This window comes from Microtus oregoni, unplaced genomic scaffold (genome assembly GCF_018167655.1).
Source record: "Microtus oregoni isolate MIOR12 unplaced genomic scaffold, Mior012 000022F_ref0000154, whole genome shotgun sequence".
Classification (NCBI taxonomy): Eukaryota; Metazoa; Chordata; class Mammalia; order Rodentia; family Cricetidae; genus Microtus; species Microtus oregoni.
The window spans coordinates 35,024,292-35,039,643 of record NW_024543081.1 but is presented as its reverse complement, the minus strand read 5'-3'; the positions used below and the strand labels follow the sequence as shown (position 1 = coordinate 35,039,643).

The 15,352-nt window shown below is 43.7% G+C and overlaps 1 protein-coding gene across 1 annotated transcript in view; it reads left to right on the top strand.

The window, feature by feature from the left end:
* The window catches only part of Deptor (DEP domain containing MTOR interacting protein), a 135,566-nt gene that overhangs the window by 37,685 nt on the left and 82,529 nt on the right, over positions 1 to 15,352 (top strand). The window lies entirely within an intron of this gene.

Sequence of the window (15,352 nt, the reverse complement as noted above, 5' to 3'; positions counted from 1 at the left end):
TCCTTTTAATAGGAGAAAACTCTGTCACGTAGTTGCTTTTCTCTTTGTCAGAAATCAAAGTTGGTTTCATAAGGTCCTTAATACTCGATCAAAATCATATTTTCTGTACCTAAAACAATGGAACAAAATTACAGAAGAGAAAACAGAAGGGCACTCTTTGATGTTTGCCATCAAGTGATGCCCATGACCTTTTCCTTGTTTGGTGGATGAGTCTGTTGCAGAATCTGAAGATTCAGTCTTGCACATGCTGTGCACAGGGGTCATGCCAGGCAATCAGGCCGAGAGCACCTTCCAGAGCAGGGTCTGTGTGAGGCCCGTGTTTCAGCTCTCTGGAAGCTGAAGCATACCATACATACCACAGGAGCACTTGGTTGACAAGTCCGGAGCCTCCCACAAGGTGTGTCTCAGCGCTCGTCTGTTTTTCTCTGACCTCTTGTTCTTCTAGCCATCCTTATTTTTATCCAGGGCAACATTTTTAGAAAGGATCTCAGAGGCAACGCCTTTCCTTAATTCTAGCTGCCTTGCAAGGCTTTGAACCTTCTGAAAACTCTTGTTTGTCACATATAAGATGCACAAGTGTCACCTGCTCCACAGTGAGTGGGTGTAGGGGTTACAGTGAGGGTTTAAGAAGCCAGACAAAGGATCGAGAGGATTAAGAGCTGAGGTTGAGTCTTAGTTAAGAACACAGGGCTTGCACATGCTTCGTAGACTCTACCAGTGACCCTTGCCCCAGCCTTCTTTGAATCTCTTCCAGCCTCGCCACCTGTGCCTAGCCAATTATACGGTGAACATTTGATGGAAATTATGGCTAGAGGCCAGGCTGTGTCTCAGATGTGCACAGTTGCCAAGCATGTGTAAGGCCCAGGAGGAGGAGAGGGACTGTGACTTTGAGTGTTTGTTTGGTTTTCTTTTTTGTGAGTTGATCAATATTCCAGGATTCTCTGTGCCAGTCATTTACTTTCTAATCACTATTACTCAGTGTCTCAAATTACAAGTAAATTTATTTCCCCAAACTGCTTGTGAAATTAGCAGTAGGACAAAGAAATTTAATATGTATTTGACCCTAAGTGACCCAGCTGCGGTTTCACAGACCTTGGCCTCCGCTTTGGATTGCTGGCTCATGTTTGGAACAAACTTTGGGGCCCTTGAAATGGGCCCTTCTATTGTATGCATTCTCCTTGTCTTATGGGTGATCTTCTTGTAAATTTCAGTATGTTTGTAAGTTTCGGGTACGTTTATAGCATTAGGAGTGAATAGCTGGTAATCTAGTCAGGTACTTTATTTACATTTTTAGAATTAAAGGGATTTTTTTTTCCAACAATATTTTCCCTAGAATACTTTGGGGGTATCTCTAACATTTACACATGAATGACTTGCATGATATGTGCTCCTTTTATTCTCCTTTTAAGATTATAACAGTAAGTATTTGTTGATAACAAAATGCTTATAGGAGAGCTTGGTTAGTAGAGTTAGTAATTGAATTGCTACATGACTGATTTAGATGTTTTTATTTTCCCTGTTTTATGGTGGGGGAATGGGGCAGGCAGGGTAAGTCTCTTGTCCAAGGTCAACTAATAAATCCAAGCTGAAATTTGAATCCAGAAATCTAAACCCTAACATCTTTGTCACTTGGTTGGTAATAAGTCCTAAATCCTTTTCGTTCTCCATTATTGAGATTAAATGAATGAATAAACATTTACTCCAGAATACAGTTAACTGTAAAATGAGGCAGGGGATTTCTAATTTGTCAAGGTAGAGACCTTTCTGTAAAATTTTATTGAAAGGTGCCAGACAGACATAAGTATGAGATCCTGTTCTGCACCAATATCCCTGGTGCTCTGTAATAAGATCCCAGATGTGGATTTGACCTGAATGCCTCCTTTCTGAGGACTAGCTTTCACGGTACCAGAAGGCACCATGCAAGCGTCCAGAGGAGGGAGGCAACCAACAGTCCTACCCAGTTATGACACCCGTGAACCACATCAACAACCGGCATGGCACTGTAACCTAAGAGTGCAATAGTGGCATGCATACCTTAGCAGTAACCAACAACTCTCTCATTGTATTCAGCAAGAGAGAAAGCATGCCTGGTGCCAGAAACCCAGCTAACTACTCAGTGCCTAGGGAACTCATGATTGTTGGAGGAAAATCTACAACTACTAATTTATTAGGCCTGAATAATCGCTCGCAACAGTCTATAAACATTTGTCCTTATACCCACAGGGAGGTGTAGTCCTTACTCCTCAACAAGGAAATTTTTCTTTCCAGCAGATGGAGACCACTAGAAAACGAAAACCAATCAAAATGCAGGGTTGTGGCACTCAGTCCCAATGGGATATATCTACAAAACACCCTACATCTAAGGCTCATGGAGCTTTGTGGAAGAGGGGGCAAAAAGATTATAAGAGCCAGAGGATCAGGGAGTTCACTGTGAGATGGTATCTCTTAGTGATGTCAGAAGCTACATCCATAACGTCTCATCAGCATGATTGCCCAAATGTGAGCTGAGCAAGGATGATGCCAGTGAACTTGCCCAGGTGGACCCGGAAAGGCTCATGAGGCCTCAGCACTACACAAAGAAGTGTAATCAGCCCAGGAAACCTGGAAGCGGGAGAAGTGGCCTTCCCCAGACAAGAGCATACCTACTGGCTGTCCAGTTCTAAACAGTCTCTCTCACACACACACACACACACACACACACACACACACACAAGTCACATTATACAAACTGAATAGGTTATAGTTAGAAATATATCTATGTATACATACACATATATGCGTGCGATAACCATCAAAGAAGAGGCCATGAATTTGAAGGAAAGTGGCGCGTAGTATATGGGGAGGATTTGGAGAGAGGAAAGGAAAAGGAGAAGTATCATATTGTAATCTTACCTCATTGAGTTGTTGAAGAGAACAGTTTGAATGAACCTTGAGCGTCTTCACATCGAGGAATGACTTCTCAATTCTAATTTCACCTGATTTAATGCAGAGTTAAATTCCCTCTCTGTCTAGTGAATATTCTGTTTGTCTTAGTTGGGCTCTTTTGTTGTTGGACCTTGGTGGCGGTGAGAATGCTCCCCAGACACCCGCCTATTTATCCTGCTTAGGGGTTTAGACCTGATTGAAGCGTGGTAAGAAATGAATGCCTTGAGATCTGTGGCTTCCCACTGCCGCTTTTCATTTTCTCTTCCACGTGACAGAAGAGAAATCAAAAGGAAAAGCCATCTCCGGTGGGGCAGGTTCCGTCTGTGTGTTTTATCTTCTCCACCACGTGTCCCGCGATGGTTCTTTTGTTCTTTCTCGGTGCCTGGCACAGTAAATATTGTTGAACGTACAAAGGACTTGCCGTGTTTCTGTGCGCCTCTGAGCGTACGGCATGAGAGATCTGTTTAACGGCAAACAACAATAGCCAGCCTGTTCACCTTGTCTGGCTTCGAAGAGCTAACAAAGCATCTTTTTTGCTATTTGTTGTTTTAGTTTTGGTTTTTCAAGACAGGGTTTCTCTTTGTAGTCCTGGAACTCACTCTCTAGGCCAGGCTGGCCTCAAACTCAGAGATCCACCTGCCTCCTGGGTACTGGGATTAAAGGCGCGTGCCACCACTGCCGAGCACAAAGCATTGTATATTTTGTTACACTTGACTTTCCTTACAATTCTGAGTGATATACCCAGCAGGTATAATTGATTCCATTGTAAAACTGAGGACATGAGGTATGGAGAGGCTTAAATTGTTAATATAGACCCTTAGTTAGGGAGCTAGAGATATTTCTTAAACACCTCTGGGGCTGGAGAAATGGCTCAGCTGTTAGAAGCTCTTGCTGCTCTTCCAGAGGACCCACGTTTGGGTTCTCAGCACCTGCATCGGATGGCTTACAGATGCTTGTATTTTCAGTTCTGGGGGAAAAAATGCCATCTTTTGGTCTGTTCTGGCACCTGCATGCACATGGCATATCACACACACACACACACACCTAAAAATAAACAAGTAAATAAGTAAAATATCTTGGCGGGGGAATGTCTTTAAGCCATTGTGTAGGGCTGGGAGAATGCATCTGAATATGGAGGCCAGGGGGAGGCTTCAGGCATGTCTCACTGTCTGTTCTTGGCGACTGTCTTACGCTGAATCTGGAGCTCACAGGTTGACTAGACTGGCTGCCCATGTACCCCAGAGTCCCTCCTGTCTCCACTTCCCAGCACTGGGATTGCAGGTATATACTATCACGGGGCTTTTCACGAGGGTGCTGGGGATCTGAACTCAGCTCCTCCTGCTTGCCTGGCAGACAATTTCCTTCAGTGCATCTTTACGCCCATCTTCTTCTGTTTCCACCTTGCAAACATGTTTTTCAACTGAGCTTGGTTGGTTGGTCAGTTGGTTGACTACTTAGGTTGTTTGTTTTGAGATGAGGTCTGCATAGCTCTGACTGTCCTGGAACTTCCTATGTAGACCAGAATGGCCTCAGTCTTGCAGCCACTCCCCTGCCTCTGTCTCTCTTACAAGTGTTGGGATGACAGGCATGGACCCAAACTGATACCTTCAGCTCTACAATTTGATTCAAATTTCAGCTTGAAATATTTTCAACCATCTGGGAAGCTATAACAAAACATTTTCCATTGTGCCATGGACATTTTTGGTTTAATAGTGCTGCTTGATTTGTGGTTTCACAGAACCTTTTTTGTTCTTCTTGGTTTGTTTGTTGTACAGCCCAAGCTGGCTTTAAACTCACATTCCCCCTTGGTATTAGCATTATAGGTATGTGCCACGGCAATGTGCAGCTTAGAACCATCTATCCATCATCTATCTATCTATCTATCTATCTATCTATCTATCTATCTATCTATCGCTTAGCACCATCGATCGATCGATCTATCTATCTGTCTATTTATTTTCTGAGACAGGGTCTCTCTATATAGCCATGATTGTCCTGGAACTCAATATTTACACCAGGCTGGTCTCAAATTCAGATGTCCATCTTTTCTGCCTCCCATTGCTGGTAGGAAAGGTATGAACCACCATACCCAGCTGTTACATAAAATCTTATAATAAATATTTCTTGGCTTCATGTATTTGAAATATTTGTCCAGTGGTTTTGATGTAACTGGGTTAAAGGTTATTTTTAACCACTGTTTATGTGACTAGGGTGATTTTGATACTCAATCACTCTTGTTAAGAACTGTTAACATGGGGTTGGCGAGATGGCTCAGGAATTAAGAACACTGACTGCTCTTCCAGAGGACCCAGGTTCAATCCCCAGCACCCACATGGTGCCTCACAACTGTCTCTAATTTTAGCTCTAGAGGACCCGACACCCTCACATTGCAAGCGAAACAAAAATGCACATAAAATGTAAATAAAAATAAATGAACCATTTCCATCTGACTGCAATTTAACTATACTTGCTTGCCAGCAAGTGTACCCATAACCTTTCATGGGAACTTGTAGAAGACAAGAAACCCCGTGTCAGGACATGACAGCTACCTTGACTCTTAGTGTCTGTGGGCAAAGTACCTTCATGTGACCAGGCTGATTTTGATACTCAGTCACTCGTGTTAAGAACTGTTTGGTTGGGCTGGAGAGATGGCTCAGAGGTTAAGAGAACTAACTGTTGTTCCAGAGGTCCTGAGTTCAATTCCCAGCAACCACATGATGGCTCACACCCATCTATAATGAGATCTGGTGCCCAGAACACTATATACGTAAAATAAATAAATTTTTTTTTTAAAAAAGAACTGTTTGGTTTCTATAAACAGCACAATGGCTGGTGACAGCTGCATATGTACATAGTGGGCTGTGCACAATCGCTGGTGACATTTGCATGTACACACAGTGGGTTGTGCACAGTGGCTGGTGACGGCTGCATGTGCACACATTGTTCTGAGATAGGTCTGCTTCCCATTTTGCCTTAGAGGCGATGGTATTACATGCACATGCGCCTGCATCTGCATCAGCCTGTACGTAGATCCCGAGGATCCATACTCAAGTCCTCGTGCTTGCCTAGCAAGTGCTTTCTTTACCCATCGAGCTATCTCCCTAAGCCCTTTAATGGACTTTTAAATGAGCCTGAGAGAAGTGTTACTTGGTTTATGCCAAGTGGTTGTAGAAATCACATTTCCGTTCTTGAGGAGCGATCCCCCCCCCCCCCCCCCCCGCCGTGATCTGCCGTCAAATCAGAGCTTTGTTAATATGCAAAGCAGGCTGCAGCCATCTGTGTTTGTCAGAAGCCTCAGGTGTCATCCAGACTGCTAGCTCCCGTTGATTATCTAGAAATGACTTAAAGGTAAACACGTTGCCATTTGAACAGGAGACCAGGTCCAGTAAGAGGAGACAGATGGCGCTGCTAACTTCTGCTAAACTCTCCTCCATGCCCTGTGGTCACCTCTCTGTGGTTACTTTCATTTTGGTAGAGTCGGGGATTGACTCAGGATTTCTGAAACCAAAGGAGGATGGGCCAGAGTTCCTTTCCTCTCACTCAGGGGCAGATCTCCTTTCCAAGTCTGTTTTGTCGTGTGTGTTCTGGGAAGAAAGTGCCTGCCCGTCAGCCGTATTGTGAGGACCACTGTAATGGAGTCTTAGTTACAGTAGGGCTTGTGTATTTTAACTTTTAGGGCACTGTTCCATGTATGTTAAATGCAGCCTAGTATTACCCAAGCTGAGATTCTTGGCCTGTGTGAAATATTTCTCCCCATCTTTCAGATCATTCTCTCCCCATTTCCAAGGTCACAAAGGCTGACCTATATGAACTGCCTCAACAGGCTTCACGGGCTCCTGCCTTTTAGTCTGGCTCCATTAATGGGAGGCACTGTGATGAATTCCTCTGCTCCCAGCCCACTGTTGAGTGGCCACATTTGTGGGCAAACAGCCCCCTCCTCACATCTGTCCTCTGGGGCCCTATCTAAACCCTCTCCCATAACCATCAGGCTACTGGTGCTAATGACCGTGACCAACCCAGCTGTCTAGACCTGAGCCCCATCATCCCTCCTCTTGGTTTTAGTAGCTCGTTTATTACAAACGGCCTTTCTGGTTATAATGTTATGCTGTTCTTTGTATTTATTTTGGTAATGTTGTGCGGTCTCGTGTCTTAGGGTTTCTATTGCTGTGAAGAGAAACCATAACCCCAGCCAGCATCTCTTATATTTAATTGTTGCTGCCTTACAGTTTCAGAGGTTTAACCCATTATTGTGACGGCAGGAAATTTGATGGTGTACAGGCAGACATGAAGCCGGAGAAATAATTGAGAGTTCTTCATCTGGATTGGCAGGCAGCAGGAAGAGAGAGTGATCATGGGTCTGACTTGAGCTTCTGAAACCTCAAAGCCCACCCCCAGTGACATACTTCCTCTAGTAAGGCCACAGCTCCCTATGAAACTCTGGAGTCCCCCACACCCTGGTAGCTCCAAGCTCGAGGTGTAGTCTTCTTGAACATGACCAGAACTCCTGATTCTCTTGTCTCCACCTGCCCCATCTTCCGGTTTCCACCTCCTGAGTGCTGGGTTCAGGCTTATGCCACCATACCCTTTGTTAATGTATTTGTATGATCCTGTTACTTTCTGACCAGACCCTGATTGGTCAGTCCTGCCATCAGAAAGGAAATGTTAACTCCTTCCACTTCAGGAGGCTTGAACTATCTATTTCCTGTAAAGGGGGAAGCCCCCTGTTAGTGGTCTTCATGTCATTTTTGTTGTTTGTGTTTTTACTGATTGTGTATCTTGAATATTAAGAAGATTGCAACTGAGACATGATCCACTGACTAGTCTTTGGCTCACTTCATCTCTCCTGCATCACCTTTGGTTTCATGGTGCAGCCGACTCACCAAGGTAGCCGTAACGTGTCTGGTGTGTCAGTCTCCCCAGTATGACGGGAAATTCCGAAATCTAAGATCTTGGAGCCTCCTTATCCAATGCAGATTCCCTCCCTGAAACGTTTTTTAAAAGGGGGGCTAGATAAATGAGTGTGTGGTCATTTTCATTAGGAAAGGAGGCAGCGGGCCAACGTCCAACAACAAAAGAGCCCAACTAAGACAAACAGAATATTCACTAGACAGAGAGGGAATTTAACTCTGCATTAAATCAGGTGAAATTAGAATTGAGAAGTCATTCCCCGATGTGAAGACGCTCAACGTTCATTCAAACTGTTCTCTTCAACAACTCAATGAGGTAAGATTATAATATGACCTCTCTCCAAATCCTCCCCATATACTACACCCCACTTCCCTTCAAATTCATGGCCTCTTCTTTGATGGTTATCGCATGCATATATGTGTATGTATACATAGATATATTTCTAACTATAACCTATTCAGTTTGTATAATGTGACTTGTATGTATTTAATTTTTTTAAATTATCATTGACATTATTATTGCTGCTGCTGTTGTTATTTTAGTATGAAGCAAAGTTGGGCTTTATTAAGGAGAGAACCAACTCCACAAAATTGTCCTTTGACCTCCACGTGAATACCTTTACATGTGTACCTCCCATGCCTCTACTATTAAATAAAATTAATGACAACAAAAAGTTATCCTGGCCAAAAGTTGCTTATAGCATGGGTTCATTCCTTTTTAAAACTTGAAATTAGAAAAAAAAATGTGTGTATGAGAACCTGTACTTACCCCTTGGGTATATACTCTTGTTTTCTTAATAAAACCCAACTTTGCTTCATACTAAAATAACAACAACAGCAATAATAATGTCAATGATAATTTTAAAAAAATTAAATTTGCTTGCCGTTAACTTGTGGAAGGTAAAGACCATTCCCAGGGTGCTTTGAACCCATTTTTAAAAAAATCTAGTTCTCACTGAGTATTATGGATTTATGTGGAAAATGTTTACATAATCTTTTCTAATGAAAACCCACTATTGTTGGATGAAGGAGATGGGGCAGGGTGAGTGTAATCCGCATTCAGTATCAGAGGGAAAGAACCCTCGTGGAGCAGGAGGGCCTGGGGACATATTGAAACTAGATAGTAGTGGATGTTTGAGGAATGGTACCAGTGGCCACATGGCTGGGTCTCTAATGGCAGATGGCGACTCTTCCATCATTGACACTTGGTGTGGTGACTCCCTTGGCTGGCAGCTTTGTGTGAAACCCTGGGACGGTTGCATGGACAGTGTAGTTGCATTGCTGGTCAGGCTCTGTTGGCTAAATGAAAACATCCGTGCTCAATTACAGTCCCTTCACACAGGGCTTGGGAGTGAAAATAAAGGCATTATTCCGCCAACTGGCAAAAGCAGCACATTGACAGGAAGCAGTTATTAATTCTAGAGCCACCCCCCCCCCCGAATAATTCCTTCCTACTACGAAGAAAGAAAGACCCAACTATGATTTTTTAATTTATTGAAGTGAAATTCTCAGCTAAACTTTGACTATGGCCTGGACTGTGACATCCATAAAGTGCATATGTAGCTCAGTGTGGAACTGAGCACATTAGTACCCCATGGAGCCACTGTCCCAACATTTTAAAACCATCTCTGTAGTCCCCCGTGCCTTAACAACCTAAACAAATGAGCTTTGGCGTTTCCTAGAATATGAAACTATTTTTTTAAAAAGTAATTTAGCCTTTGGGTCGTGGCAGCCATTTTCCAGTAACTCAACCCAAATAACAAACATAACAACAAAGAAGGGCACACCCAATTTGTGTTCCCCTAGGCCTTTTAGGAAGCACGGAGCCGTTCCTCTGGCCGTATACTCGAAGGGTGATACTATAGACACCAAGGAAATGCACGCTGTTTTATTAAAAGGGAATGCCGCTCAAGTGTTACCATGGGAAAACAGGCAGAGGCTGTGACATCTTTCTGAATGCCGCAGGTGTCGTTGTAAACAACCAAATTAAGGGTGAGATGCTTGCCACGAGGAGAAATGTGCAGACGCCTGTTAAGCGCTCTAAGAGCAGAAGCAGCTTCCTGAGGTGGGTGAAGGAAAAACAATCAGACTAAAGTGGGAAGCTGGAGAGAAAGGCACAGGGACTCAATAGTCTGCTCCGCCCAAGAGGAGTTCACTCTGTGAGGACAGACAGGCAGGAGCCTGGGCTGCTGGGGCCCATTCCCTGGGAATTCATGGCTTAATGAGCAAAAGTAGATGGAGGTTCTAGACTATCGTCTTGTTTTGTTTTTCAAGACAGCTTCTCTGTGTAACAGCCTTGGCTGTCTTTGGAGCTCACTCTGTGGACCAGACTGGCCTTGAACTCAGAGAGATCTGCCTACCTCTGCCTCCTGAGTGCTGGGATTAAAGGTGTGCCTCCCCCCCCCATCCCACCCCTTCTAGACTGGTTTTTTTTTTGTTGTTAAGTAAGTTAACTACTTTGGGTTCTCTGTTTCAACCACCCCCTTCCTCCAGCCTCTCCATAGCAATTTCCAGGACTATTGTCCAAGCTCTGCAAGGGTCAGCTGTTGGGTGTGAGGCAGGGGTGCGTGCGTGTGTGCATGTGTGTGTGTGTGCATGTGAGTGTGTGTGTGATGTGGTCTCTGCCGCTGTGTGCCACACACTATGGTAAGTGCTTTAAACAGATGAATTCTGAATCACACGGACTCTGTTGAGCTGTCGTTGTCTTGATTACAAATGAAATTCAGAGTCAAAGGTAGTGGAGCATGCCTGCAATTTCAGCACAGAGAGGTGGAGGCAGGAGGATCAGGAGTTTAGGGCCATCTTAGGGCTACATAGTGACTTCCAGGCTAGCCTGGACTACATGAGACTGTCTCCAAAAGCCAACTACTTACTTACTTAATTAATTTAATTAAATAAATAAATTAAGCCTAGAGATATAGCTCGATTGGTAAAGTGCCTGCCTCATGTGCACCAAGTCCTTGGTTCAATTCCTTGCCACACATAAATTCAGCGAAGTATCATACACCTGCAATCCCAGCACTCAGGAGGCAGAAGCAGGTGACTCAGAAGTTCAAGGCCGCCCTCGAGGCCAATGTGAGCTGTTTGACACACCACAAAAGTAAAACAAAAGCTCAGATCCTAGAGCCCAGCCAGACCCAGATGGCCAGCCGATTTAAGTCCGGGATGTCTTCCTTGAACCATTGCCTCTCTGGAGCCATGTGTGTGCTCATAATAGTGTGTCCCCGGGGGGTGTTGCCTTTATTCATCCTGCTTCCTTCCTGCACTGGGACAGATTTATCCACCATGGAGAGTCACTTTCCGCTTTTGCAGCTCATTCCTTGGCAGTGGCAGAGGTTCCACGCTCCTGATTAGTGCCTGTCCCCGCCTGCACTCTCGGACACCATAGCAATTGGTCTTTGGGTGCAGACAACCTCCTGATGGCTTCCAGCCAATGAGCCAACTCAGAGTTCTATGTGAGGGTCGATTCCAGCTATTCAGAAGCTCACTTACTTTCCTTCCTTCTGGTGGTGCACACTAGGGACCTTGCTTTTTTTTTTTTTTCTTCATGCTCTCGGTGAGCAGAACTTGCCAGAGTGTGGGTTAGTATCTGTCGTTTGCTAAATGGAAGCGAGACCACTGTGGTGGGGAATGAACCCATGACCAATCACCCTTGCACAGAAGCATCCCATCTCAGTGCTGCCATTCCTCAGAATTGGGTTCAGAGTTTTTCTGTGGCGCTCCCTCGTCTATAGATGCTTAGCCTCTCTAATTGCTGCATATTGTCCATGTTTATCTCCCATTGTCCCAAATCCAACCCCTTCCTGACCTGGCCCACTTATTCTTGTTCTTTGATCTTCTGTGCTGTCTCACTAACTCCCAGGGAAACTTACTTTGTTCTGTTTTTTTAAGATTTGAGACATGTTCTTATGTATCCCTAGCTGGCCTCAAATTTCTTACATAGCCAACACTGGCCTTGAATTCTCAGTTCTCAAACCTATACATCCTACACTTCACTCAGGTATCTGAAACCGGAGGATTTCCTTGGGTTGAGAGCTAGCCTTGGTAACATTGTGAGTTCTAGTATAGCCTGAGCTACAAAGTGAAACCCTACCTCCAAAGTTAATCAACAGACAGAAAGCTGAATTAAGGACATGCTTATAATTTGGAAGTATACATTATGTGACCTAGTTTGTTTGGTGGGTCCGTAGATTAAACTGAGGACCTCACACATGATTGACAAGGGTGTTATCATTAGCTTCATCCCCAAGTCAACCTACTGTACAAAGAGCAGGGACCATTTCTCCTCTGCTTTATATTGCTTCCATGAGTACCCAGGACTATACATACATCCTGTAGCCACATAGATGGTTCACCTGAAATGCCTGCTTGTCATTATACTCAGTTTTATTTTTCTTTCTTTCAGTAACCATGTTTCTTTGTTGAGATAAGACTTGCTGTGTGTGGCCGTAGGTGCCTACTTGTAGTTGTCTTTTTGTTTGTTTGTTTGTTTGTTTGTTTTATGGCTCTTTGCTCTTCGAGGGCCCACCACCCAGCTCTCAAATAAATACATGAAGTCTTATTCTTACTTATGAGTGCCTAGACATAGCCTGGCTTGTTTCTAGTCAGCATTTCTTAAATTATCCTGTGGACCTTATGCCTCTGGCTTTCATCTTTCTCAATTTCTGTATGCATTTCTTTACTTCTTACTCCTTGGCTTGCTATATAGTTCGTTTTTTTGCCCCCTGGAGTACTCTTCTCTTTCTCCTTTTGTTTCTCAATCTTCTCTTCCCAGATTTCTCTTCCTATGCATTCTCTTTGCCTGTCAGCCCCACCCATCCTTTCTCCTGTCTTGCTATTGGCCATTCAGCTCTTTATTAGATCAATCAGGTGTTTTAGACAGGCAAAGTAACACAGTGTCACAGAGTTAAACAAATGCAACATAAAAGAATGCAGCACATCTTTGCATCATTAAACAAATGTTCCACAGCATAAACGAATGTAATACATCTTAATATTCCACAATACCTAGGATGTACTATGTAGGATGTACCTTGAGTCTTCTTACTGTATTTCTGACCACATGAGTCTTTAATTTGCTAAACGATATGGCTAGGATTAAAGCTTTGACGTCTGGATCCAATCCATTCCTTAGCTTTTTGAGATCCGAGCCTCATGGCAGAGGTACTGGCCAGAGCCATGTTTTTTGTCACAACTCTATGGCATTTCAAGGTCCCTGCTACCATCAAGAAACATGCTATCAGCTCTCATAACATCATTTAAGTGTTTCGTGGCAGGGCCTCTTAAAAGAGCTGCAAAGTTTCGCAGCTAAAGCTGAGTCAGGAAGCCTTTCTTAAATGACAGCGTTTGCCTCTAGCAAGCAGAGCCCAACCTGAGAGAAAATGCTGCTATCAATAAGCCGTGCTTAACTCTATTCTTTTCTATCTAGAATATCTTCCCAAGCTCTCTCAGGCTTTATGTGGATGCAGTTGTCCACACTGTTGACTGAGGTTTCTGTCCCACTTGGTCCTGTAGCCATTAAGTCCCAAAGAATCACAACAGAGGTCTACATCAATTATAAACTGATTGGCTTATTAGCTCAGGCTTCTTATTAACTCTTATAACTTATATTAGCCCATTATTCTTGTCTGTGTTAGCCACATGGCTCAGTACCTTTTTCGGCGAGGCAGTGACATCTTGCTTGCTCTGTGTCTGCATCACGACTCGACCTTGAGTCTTCTTGCCTCAGCTTCCTGAGGACTGAGATTCTAGGTGTGCACCCTGGTTGAACCCAGGGCTTAGTGCATAACAAGCAATAACCCTTGCAACTGAGCTACATCCCCAGCCTCCCGAGTGCTGGGATTTCATGCCCAACTGATGTATTCAGACTGATATTAGAAACTTGAAGTATTCAGATTGATATTAGACAGGATTTACTGATAAACTTGCCTAGGAAATATTAAGTTATATATAAAAGGGTGAAGTCTCTAATATGACTAGAAGGTAAGAAGTATACTAACCAGATACGTTAGAAACTGTGAGAGAGAAAATTCTGTTCCAGTTTAGGATTGCTGGGAAAGTTTCTGCCAATATTTATTCACCAAGATTGGCCTCTAGTTAGGCTTTGTTCCTATGACCAATGGAGACAACCATGAGTTAGAACCGGCTGGTAGGCCCCTCCCCATGTCAAAGAAAATGCCTCTAAGAGTCTGTTCCAGGGTGCATCTCAGGGTCACAGCCATCAAGTCCTGGACTTGTCATTAAGCACCCTGCGTTCTTATTAGAAAAATCATAATTCTGCCAGCTGGGCAAGATGACCCGGTGAAACAACTATCCGAAAACAACACGGGTGTACTTAAGAAAGAATTCTGGCAATATCTCTACTGGATAAATCTCCCATCTGCCAAAGTGACCAGACTTCTAATCTTATGTCTCTTTTTACATTGTTCAAAGTGTATCCTGGGACTGGGACCGACAAGAAATTTAAAGATGACAACTCATCTGGAATGTCTAAGCCTAAGGTGTAGGATAAGGCAGAAAAATGTTCTACTTGAGGTGGCTGTACCTTGGTTGTTGGTCTCACCTGAACAAGTGCTATTAAAGAGACCGTCCTCCCACACCTTGGGGTTGGAGAGATGGCTCGGCGTTTAAGAGCACTGGGTGCTCTTCCAGAGGACTTGGGTTCAGCTCCCAGCCCCCACCTGGCAGCAGACGACTGTCTGCAATCCATTTTCCAACACCCTCACACGGTCACACATGGCAGGCAAAACACCAATGCGCGCGCGCGCACACACACACACAGTCTTGTGTGAAGCAATGTCTCAGTGAGGAGGCATACTATTTCTTTAACACAACCAATACTTCTATTGTCTGATGATTATGAAAATATGCACAATAAATAATAATTTTGTTTTTCTAATGAGCCTTTATAAAGCCCAGCTCCCCTGCCAGTTGTTGGGCAAGTCTACGAGACTTGTGTTGTTTTGAACTGAGGGCAACAGCTCCTGGTCTCCATTGCTTTTGTGCAGTGTTTGGTTAGCCTACCGTAGTCGAATGAAGCCTTTTTAGAATGGCTGCGGTTTCAAATCCATACTTGGCTCCAAAACCACAAAGAAACCCTGTCTCGAAAAAAAAAAAAAATCATACTTGGCTTCTCTCTCAAGTGCATGCAGGTTCTGAAAATGACTCTTTAGAGAACAGTAAAAACTCTAGGGAATGGGGAATTACAGCTTGGGTTTCAGAATATTAGTGTTTTGTTTGCTTCCGCCTAATTCAAATAGCAAACAAAGAGGAAGGGCTTTTATCCTTCAGAGAAAAGTAACACACCATGACTGTTGCCGGTGGTATTTGCTTAGCTTTCCCACAGTTGGTTAGGAAATATTTATTAAACATCTAATGTCTACCTCCTCTGAATTTTGTTTTCTAAGAAGTTAAAAAAAAAAAAACGTTTAAGACACCATGGAATTCTGTCTTTAGAAGTTTCTAGTTTGGTTGGAGGGGTAAGAATCATGTGTTATGCCTAGCCTGGAATTGCGAGTCTT